The sequence below is a fragment of the Triticum aestivum genome, chromosome 4D (genome assembly GCF_018294505.1).
Source record: "Triticum aestivum cultivar Chinese Spring chromosome 4D, IWGSC CS RefSeq v2.1, whole genome shotgun sequence".
NCBI classification, from domain to species: domain Eukaryota; kingdom Viridiplantae; phylum Streptophyta; class Magnoliopsida; order Poales; family Poaceae; genus Triticum; species Triticum aestivum.
In genome coordinates this window covers 114335262-114344591 of record NC_057805.1, presented here as the reverse complement: position 1 = coordinate 114344591, position 9330 = coordinate 114335262, and positions in this window count along the sequence as shown.

The following is a 9330-nucleotide window of genomic DNA, read 5'->3' as shown; positions in this document are numbered from 1 at the left end:
CCTATGGTCGAAACGGGGTCCTGTTGATCGGGAGGGGTGTGGCGTACCGCAAAATGGAGGAAACGGACTTGTGTTGGAGCGCTACGGTTGAAACGGGGGTCCTGTTCATCGGGAGGGGTGTGGCGTATCGCAAAAAGGGACTCCACGGACTACTGCTCATCTCCACCATCAACCTCCTCCAGCCTCCACCTGTGACTGTTCATCCACGGCGTCTCCCTCCTGCCTCCACCTGCGACTGTTCATCCACGGGCTCCTGTTCATCCAACCTCCACCGTTCCTCCACCGGCTACTGTTCAACCAGCCCTCTCCACGGGGTCCTGTTCAACCACCCCTCCACGGGCTACTGTTCATCCAGCCCTCCACTGGCTACTGTTCAACCAGCCCTCCACGGGGTTGTCCTGTTCATCCAGCCCTCCACGGGGTCTTGTTCATCCACCCCCAACTGGCTCGATCGATCGGGGTCCTCTTCATCCAGCGGCAATGGCCTCTACTACCACAGGGTCCTGTTCATCCAACCCCCACCGGGAACTGTTCATCCAACCCCTCCCCCCCCAACAACGCTCACTGTTCATCAAGAGGCAGCATGTTCGATCGGCTTCAGTTAGCAACAGTAGCGAAGGAATCGCTCAATCGGGTTCAGTTAACAGCCAAGGACCGATCGATCGCTCGGGTTCAGTACCACATAGCCTGCAGTGCAATCGCTCGGGTTCAGTAGGAGAACGCCTCGCTCAGGTTCAGTTAGAGCCCAATGCCTCGCACCCATGCACGTACGTGTATGAGAGAAATGCGCATCGCTCAGCCCCCGACCACCCACTTTAACTGGGAACTTCCCGATATTTTCCTCACCCTCGCTTCTACCACAGTTTTTTCCGTCATGGACGGCCCAAAGAATCTCATGCAGCTGCGTCTTCGGCCCGCCCAGGACGAAAAGCCCATTTTTTGTCATGTTTTTTCATAGAAGTAGGAGCCCACCACATCTATGATGATACCAGGTTTTGTCACAAATATCGTCATAGAAGCGTCATAAGCATGACAGAAAAAAATCGTTCGGCCAAAAATGTCACGGATGTGTCTCTTTTTTGTAGTGTAGGTCTATGGTAAACTACTCACGCTTCATCAGAAGGGCAATGGCGTTGATGTAGAAGCCCTCCGTGATCGAATCCCCCTCCGGCAGGATGCCGAAAAACGCCCCTAGATGGGATCTCATGGGCACAGAAGGTTGCGGCGGTGGACAAGTGTTTTCGTGGCTCTCCTGATTGGTTTTGGAATATGTGAGAATATATAGGCGGAAGAAATAGGTCGGTGGAGTCACGAGGGGCCCACAAGGGTGGGGGCGCACCCTACCCCCTGGGCGCGCCCTCCGTCCTTGTGGCTGCCTCGTGGCTTCCCTGGCGTGTACTCCAAGTCCTCTGGATGTCTTCTGGTCCAAGAAAAATCATCGCGAAAGTTTCATTCCGTTTGGACTCCGTTTGATATTCCTTTTCTGCGAAACTCTAAAACAAGGGAAAAAACAGAAACTGACACTGGGCTCTAGGTTAAAAGGTTAGTCCCAAAAATAATATAAAATATCATAATAATGCATAGAAAACATCCAAAACAGATAATATAATAGCATGGAACAATAAAAAATTATAGATACGTTGGAGACGTACCAAGCATCCCCAAGCTTAATTCATGCTCGTCCTCGAGTAGGTAAATGATAAAAACAAAATTTTTGATGTGGAATGCTACCTAACATACTTATCCATGCAATTTTCTTTATTGTGGCATGAATGTTCAGATCCGTATGATTCAAAACAAAAGTTTAATATTGACATAAAAACAATAATACTTCAAGCATACTAACAAGATAATTATGTCTTCTCAAAATAACATGGCCAAAGAAAGCTTATCCCTACAAAATCATATAGTCTGGCTATGCTCCATCTTCATCACACAAAATATTCAAATCATGCACAACCCCGACGACAAGCCAAGCAATTGTTTCATACTTTTGATGTTCTCAAACCTTTTCAAGTTTCACGCAATACATGAGCGTGAGCCATGGACATAACACTATAGGTGGAGTAGAAGGTGGTTGTGGAGAAGACAAAAAGAGGGAGATAGTCTCACATCAACTAGGCTTATTAACGGGCTATGGAGATGCCCATCAATAGATATCAATGTGAGTGAGTAGGGATTGCCATGCAACGGATGCACTAGAGCTATAAGTTTATGAAAGCTCAAAAAGAAAACTAAGTGGGCATGCATCCAACTTGCTTGCTCATGAAGACCTAGGACAATTTGAGGAATCCCATCGTTGGAATATACAAGCCAAGTTCTATAATGAAAATTTCCACTAGTATATGAAAGTGACAAAATAGGAGACTCTCTATCATGAAAATCATGGTGCTACTTTGAAGCACAAGTATGGAAAAGGATAGTAACATTGCCCCTTCTCTTTTTCTCTCATTTTTATTTTATTTTTTCTTTCTTTTTCCCTTTTTTTCTTTCTCTTTTTTTCTTTTTCTCCTCCCTTTTTTCTTTTATTTCCTCACATGGGACAATGTTCTAAAAAGGAAGATCATCATACTTCTATTTACTTATAACTCAAAAATTACAACTCGATACTAGAACAAGATATGATTATATGAGTGCCTCCGGTGGTGTACCGGGATGTGCAATGAATCAAGAGCGACATGTATAAAAAAATGATGAACGGTGGCTTTGCCACAAGTACGATGTCAACTACATGATCATGCAAAGCAATATGAACGTGATGATGCATGTCATAAATAACGGAACAGTGGAAAGTTGCATGGCAATATATCCCGGAATGGCTATGGAAATGCCATAATAGGTAGGTATGGTGGCTGTTTTGAGGAAGGTATATGGTGAGTTTATGGTACCGGTGAAATTTGCGTGGTACAAGAGAGGCTAGCAATGGTGGAAGGGTGAGAGTGCGTATAATCCATGGACTCAACATTAGTCATAAAGAACTCACATACTTATTGCAAAAATCTATTAGTCATCAAAACAAAGTAGTACGCGCATGCTCCTAGGGGGATAGATTGGTAGGAAAAGACCATCGCTCGTCCCCGACCGCCACTCATAAGGAAGATAATCTAAAAATATCTCATGCTCCAACTTCGTTACATAACGGTTCACCATACGTGCATGCTACGGGACTCACAAACCTTAACACAAGTATTTATCAAATTCACAACTACTCACTAGCATGACTCTAATATCATCATCTTCATATCTCAAAACTATCATAAGGAATCAAACTTCTCATAGCATTCAATGCACTTTATATGAAAGTTTTTATTATATCCCTCTTGGATGCCTATCATATTAGGACTAATTTTATAACCAAAGCAAATTACCATGTTGTTTTAAAGATTCTCAAAATAATGTAAGTGAAGCATGAGAGTTCATAAATTTCTATAAAATAAAACCATCATCGTGCTCTAAAAAGATATAAGTGAAGCACTAGAGCAAAATTGCCTAGCTCAAAAGATATAAGTGAAGCACATAGAGTATTCTAATAAATCACGATTCATGCATGTCTATCTCAAAAGGTGTGTACAGCAAGATGATTGTGGCAAACTAAAAAGCAAAGACTCAAATCATACAAGACGCTCCAAGAAAAACACATATCATGTGGTGAATAAAAATATAGCCTCAAGTAAAGTTACCGATAGATGAAGACGAAAGAGGGGATGCCTTCTGGGGCATCCCCAAGCTTAGGCTCTTGGTTGTCCTTGAATATTACCTTGGGGTGCCTTGGGCATACCCAAGCTTAGGCTCTTGCCACTCCTTATTCCATAGTCCATCAAATCCTTACCAAAACTTGAAAACTTCACAACACAAAACTCAACAGAAAATCTCATAAGCTCCGTTAGTATAAGAAAATAAATCACCACTTTTGAGTTGAGAACTCATTATTTATTTATATATGTGCAATATCTACTATATTCCAACTTTTCCATGGTTCGTACCCCCCTATACAAGCCATAGATTCATCAAAATGAGCAAAAAACACATAGAAAACAGAATCTGTCAAAAACAGAACAGTGTGTAGCAATCTAGATATTTCGAATACTTCTGTAATTCCAAAATTCTGAAAAATTAAGCACGACCTAAGCAATTTTTTATTAATCTTCTGCAAAAAGAGTCAGTATTTTATCATGCTTCTGATAAAAATGAGATTGTTTTTCTGAGCGCAAAAGTTTCTGTTTTTCGGCAAGATCAAATCAACTATCACCGTAAGCTATCCCAAAGGTCTTACTTGGTACAAACACTAATTAAAACACAAAAACATATCTAACCAGAGGCTAGATGAAATATTTATTGCAAAACAGAACCTAAAAAGCAAAAAACAAAAATAAATTTGGGTTGCCTCCCAACAAGCGGTATTGTTTAACGCCCTTAGGTAGGCATAAAACACGAATAGATCTAGATATTATCATCTTTGGCATGCAATCCATAAGTGGCTCTCATAATAGATTCATAAGGCAATTTAGTTTTCTTTCTTGGAAAGTGAGCCATACCTTGCCTTAACGGAAATCGAAATCTAATGTTTCCTTCTTTCATATCAATAATTGCACAAATCGTTCTAAGGAAAGGTCTACCAAGAATAATAGGACATGTAGGATTGCAATCTATATCAAGAACGATCAAATCTACGGGCACATAATTCCTATTTACAACAATAAGAACATCATTAATCCTTCCCATAGGTTTCTTAATAGTGGAATCCGCAAGATGCAAATTTAAGTAACAATCATCAAATTCATGGAAACCTAGCACATCACAAAGAGTTTTTGGAATCGTGGAAACACTAGTACCCAAATCACACAAAGCATGGCACTCATAATCTTTAATCTTAATCTTAATAGTAGGTTCCCACTCATCATAAAGTTTTGGGATAATTGATTTTATGCCCCTAGTTGGGTCACACTCGGCAGGTTTACCCCTAGTTTCCAAAAACACTTGTTCTTGCCCAAACCACTTTGCTCCTCTTATGCTTTTGCCCTTTGACTGTTTGACCATCACTTTGAAAACTTCATAAAAAATTCATACTAACTCAGAAAAATTCAAATAAGATATCAAAATGTTCAGAAAAGCACCACCTATATGTGCATGTCATTTACATTCATGAAAAAAGTGTTGGCCAGTCACCATCTTAGTTTTAGCTCATATGATCTTAGCATGAACAGTAAAATCTAAAAAATTCTAAAAATAATTTGGTGGCAAACTTTGACCAATGTTTTGAGTGCTTGCCAAGTTTCATATGGGAATGACATTCGTGGAAGTCATGGCAAAAAAACCAAAACCAATGGTCCAAAATTTCATTTTTTTACCACGACTTCCACGAATGCCATTCCCTTATGAAACTTGGCAAGCACTCAAAACATTGGTGAAAGTTTGCCACCAATTTTTTTTAGAATTTTTAGATTTTTTTAGATTTTGTTGTTCATGCTAAGATCATATGAGCTAAAACTTAGATGGGGACTAGCCAACACTTTTTTCATGAACGCAAATGACATGCACATATAGGTGATGCTTTTCTGAACATTTTGATATCTTATTTGGATTTTTCTGAGTTAGTATGAATTTTTTTACGAAGTTTTCAAAGTGATGGTCAAACGGTCAAAGGGCGAAACCATGAGAGGGGCAAAGTGGTTTGGGCAGGAATAAGCGTTTTCGGAAACTAGGGGTAAACCTGCCGAGTGGGACACAACTAAGGGCACCAAATTAATTATCCCTAAAGTTTTCTAGCGATAGAAACATCCAATTCAAGCTTTTCTTCAAAGGATTGCATCATAGCATCAACAATATGTTTAGTAAAAGCTTTGTTTTGATTATAAGCATGAGGAGATTTCAACATGGATGGCAACAAGGAAATACAATCTATTAAAGAACAATTATCATAATTAAATTCCTTGAAATACAAAAGAGTGGGTTCATCACTACCTAAAGTTTTGACCTCTCCAATCCCACTTTTATTAATTTTGCATGTAGATCTAAAAACACCGAATCATTGGGACGCCTTTTGACTAAAGTTGACTCATCTCCAGTCCCATCTTTATCAAGATTTATATTGGAAAACAAAGATTCAATAGGAGTCACATCAATCACTTTGTCGGCGTCCTGGGAACCGGGGTCCCCAGACTTGCCTGCCTGCGGCCCATAGCGTGGCTCCATCAGCGGCCCTGTACGACCCATCTTCATTAGCGCACACTCAAGACCCTCGCGAGGGGCCGAGCCTCATGAGGCGGATGACGCAAGACCTCCTCGGGGGCGGTCTCACTAGGCTGGCTCGTGAAGGGCGGAGAGATCAAGGTAAGGGGCACCTCGCGAGGTCCCTGTGACACAAGCCATGACGACCCAGGCCAGGCGGGCGCCAGGCGAGCGACAGTGAGCGCAGTGTACTCGTTTCCTCTTTGGTGCTAAAGAGGCAAGCGCAGGCGAGGAGTCCTGAGGCATCAGGCAAAGGTTTCCATATTGGTGCAACGAGACCAGGACCAGCAGGACGGCAGGACGGAGGTCACCGTGGAGCTCAGGACGGCGTCACCACCAGAGCCTTTGGCAGGCGAAGACCACCTTTAGTTAGGATAACTTGTACTAGTTGTCTCCCTTCAAATTTGGCCATTGTTGGATCCCTTCCCGCCTACATTTGGGAAGAGGACCAGGGCCTCTATAAATAGGACTAGCCACCACAGTAGGAGGCAACTCACCTTGGATTAGATCCATTCCACCCTCACACACTCAAGCTCACCGAGCTCAAGAACACCTCTCCTCAGGAGGCTGTTCTTCCCTTGTACTTGTTCATCCTCAGCCCAAGAGGCAATCCACCAAACCACAATGGAGTAGGGTATTACACCACATTGGTGGCGCGAACCAGTATAAACCATGTGTCCCTTGTTCTGCGAGTTCGACGTGCTGAGAATTGAGATTGTGGTGAGAGTGTGAGCTAGGGGGAGGAGAGATCTTCGTGCGCACCCCAGAGTTCGAACCTCAAGGGTTTTGCCGGAACCCGAAATCCGACATTTTCGTTGGTGCTCAACCAGGAAGCCATGGACAAGGTCCGCCCAGCGCTCACCGCCGGTTTCAACGAATGGGGGGAGACGGTGGCCTGGCCTGCATCTCGCGCCTCTGTTGACAGGACAACCACCGAAGTCCAATTCTTCATTGACGCCCTGTGGGCCGGCCTGGTTCCTCCTTTCTCCACCTTCTTCAACGCCGTGCTCTCCCACTATCAGATCCACATGTTGCACCTAGATCCCCAATCTGTCGCCCTTCTTGTCGTCTTCGCCTTCGTTTGCGAGGCCATGGTGGGCATTGCCCCCTCCGTGGCCCTACTATGCCATTTCTTCTCGCTGCACCTGACTGATCCTCGGCAATGCTCGGCATGCCTGAGCTTCCAGGTCGTGGCTACGACGGCCAGCTCGGGGATTGACTTTGAGCTCCCACCATCTGCGAGCGGGTTTCGGACACGGTGGGTGTTTGTGGACGTCGGTGTGCTCAGCTCCCTGCTCTCGCCCCCGTTGGCGCCCACCATCCCTAGCTCCGGCTGGGGACACGAGAGGCTTGTTGACCCACGCCTTGCCTTCGTCTGGCTACGGTTGAAGAGGCTGAAAGATCTTGGCGTGGCCGCGCCCATGGTGATGAAGGAGTTCCTCCGACGCCGCGTCGCTCCACTCCAGCGCCATTCTCGACCGATGTGGGCCTTATCCGACAGCAAGGATCGTATGAGGCTCCATGAGTCTGGGCTTCCCCTCGAGGCGTGACGAATGGTGCTCGAGGTCCTGACGGGCGACCCTTCGCCAGCCGACATGCCGCAGGGGGGTTGTCTTTTGTATTGCTGCTCGAACAGGGTGGAGTTCGCGAGGCAGATGCGCCCTTTTGACGAGTGGGGGCTGCGCCCAGCCGGCCTTGAAGGGCCTCGCGAGAACCCTGTCTCCGTGTTTCCCCTCCTTGCCGCCAGCGCCAAGCTCGCCCCGAGAGTGGGCGCGGGGGGCGAGCGCTGCCGAGGGCTGGAGGTGCGACTGTTGCGGTGCCGACTCCGTTCGAGGCTCCCGAGGTGCCATCTCCTGGGCTCATAACCTCCGCCCTGAGGTGAGAGTTGAGGGGGCGACATGATCCACTGCTCCCGAGGCCGAAGCCCCCGAGGCCCCGACGGGTCACCCTGAGGCGGAACCCGAGGGCTCCCCCCAGCCCAGCACTCCCGAGGTCGTTCCCTCAGGAGCCTCACGAGCCGTGCCCGGCGCCGGCGGCCGTGTCCAGGGCTTTGGCCCGCTCCTACTGTACTTTTATGCGCTCTGCAAGAGGAAGGGGTCTCCAAGCTGCAACGGTGATGCCTTCCGGCCATTGAAGCAGAGGAAGTATATTGCCATGGACGAGTGAGTACCTTATCTTTGTAATTTCTTGGGTGCCATCTCCTCTTCTGATCTTGGTTTCTCAGGCCCCCTTTCGCCAGGGTGACGAAATCTCCCGAAGAGCAACCTCCTCCAACCTCGCACCCTCCGTTGACTTTGAGTGTCTCACGCCAGCCCGCCGCGCTGGGTGCAATATCAGTGGGGGAGATGGGCGCACCGTCCTGGTGCCTTGGTCCTACGCTCCTGCCGCCCTTCCTTCGTGGCCCGGTCCGGGGCGCGGGAGGTGTGCCATGGGATCCACCCCTGGTTGTGGACGGCTGCTGGATGACCTCGATCCTGGCTTCTTCTTCGAGCAACCGGCCCTTACCCATCCGGGCCCCCGCCAAGGCCAGAACGGCGACTGGGGAAGCGCCGGCCTCCAGCTGTAACACCCCGAGAATCATGCTACAGTAACTCTCTGTGATTAAGCTAATCATGTTGCTAAACAGGGCTTGATCACATTGGAGTCACATTTCTTTTCAAACTCCTAATTCAAACTTCAATTAAATTTAAAGTGGAAAATAAAAGTTGTCAAAATTGAAAAACTAAAATGTTCATTAAATAACAAATAATTCTGAAGCAATTATAAAATTGTAACTAAACTTAAATGGATTAGTTAAGTGACCCTAACAACCTCAAACTTTGGCGAGCAACAAAATTTAATAACCTTTTAATTAATCTAAATTCAATATGAATTAGTATTTCACCCAAACTAGGTTTTGATGCAAGGATCTGATGCACTGCAACTTACAAGCTAGCTCCCATATTTATAAATACCATTTAGGTGCTAAACATTTTTGCAAACAGAAAAGGAATATTAATAAAAAAAAGGGAAAAGGCATCAATAGGACCCCTCCCCCACCCGCTGGGCCACCCGGCCCAGCTGGCCACCAGGTTATCCAGGCCGGCCCAGACCCAGGCCATT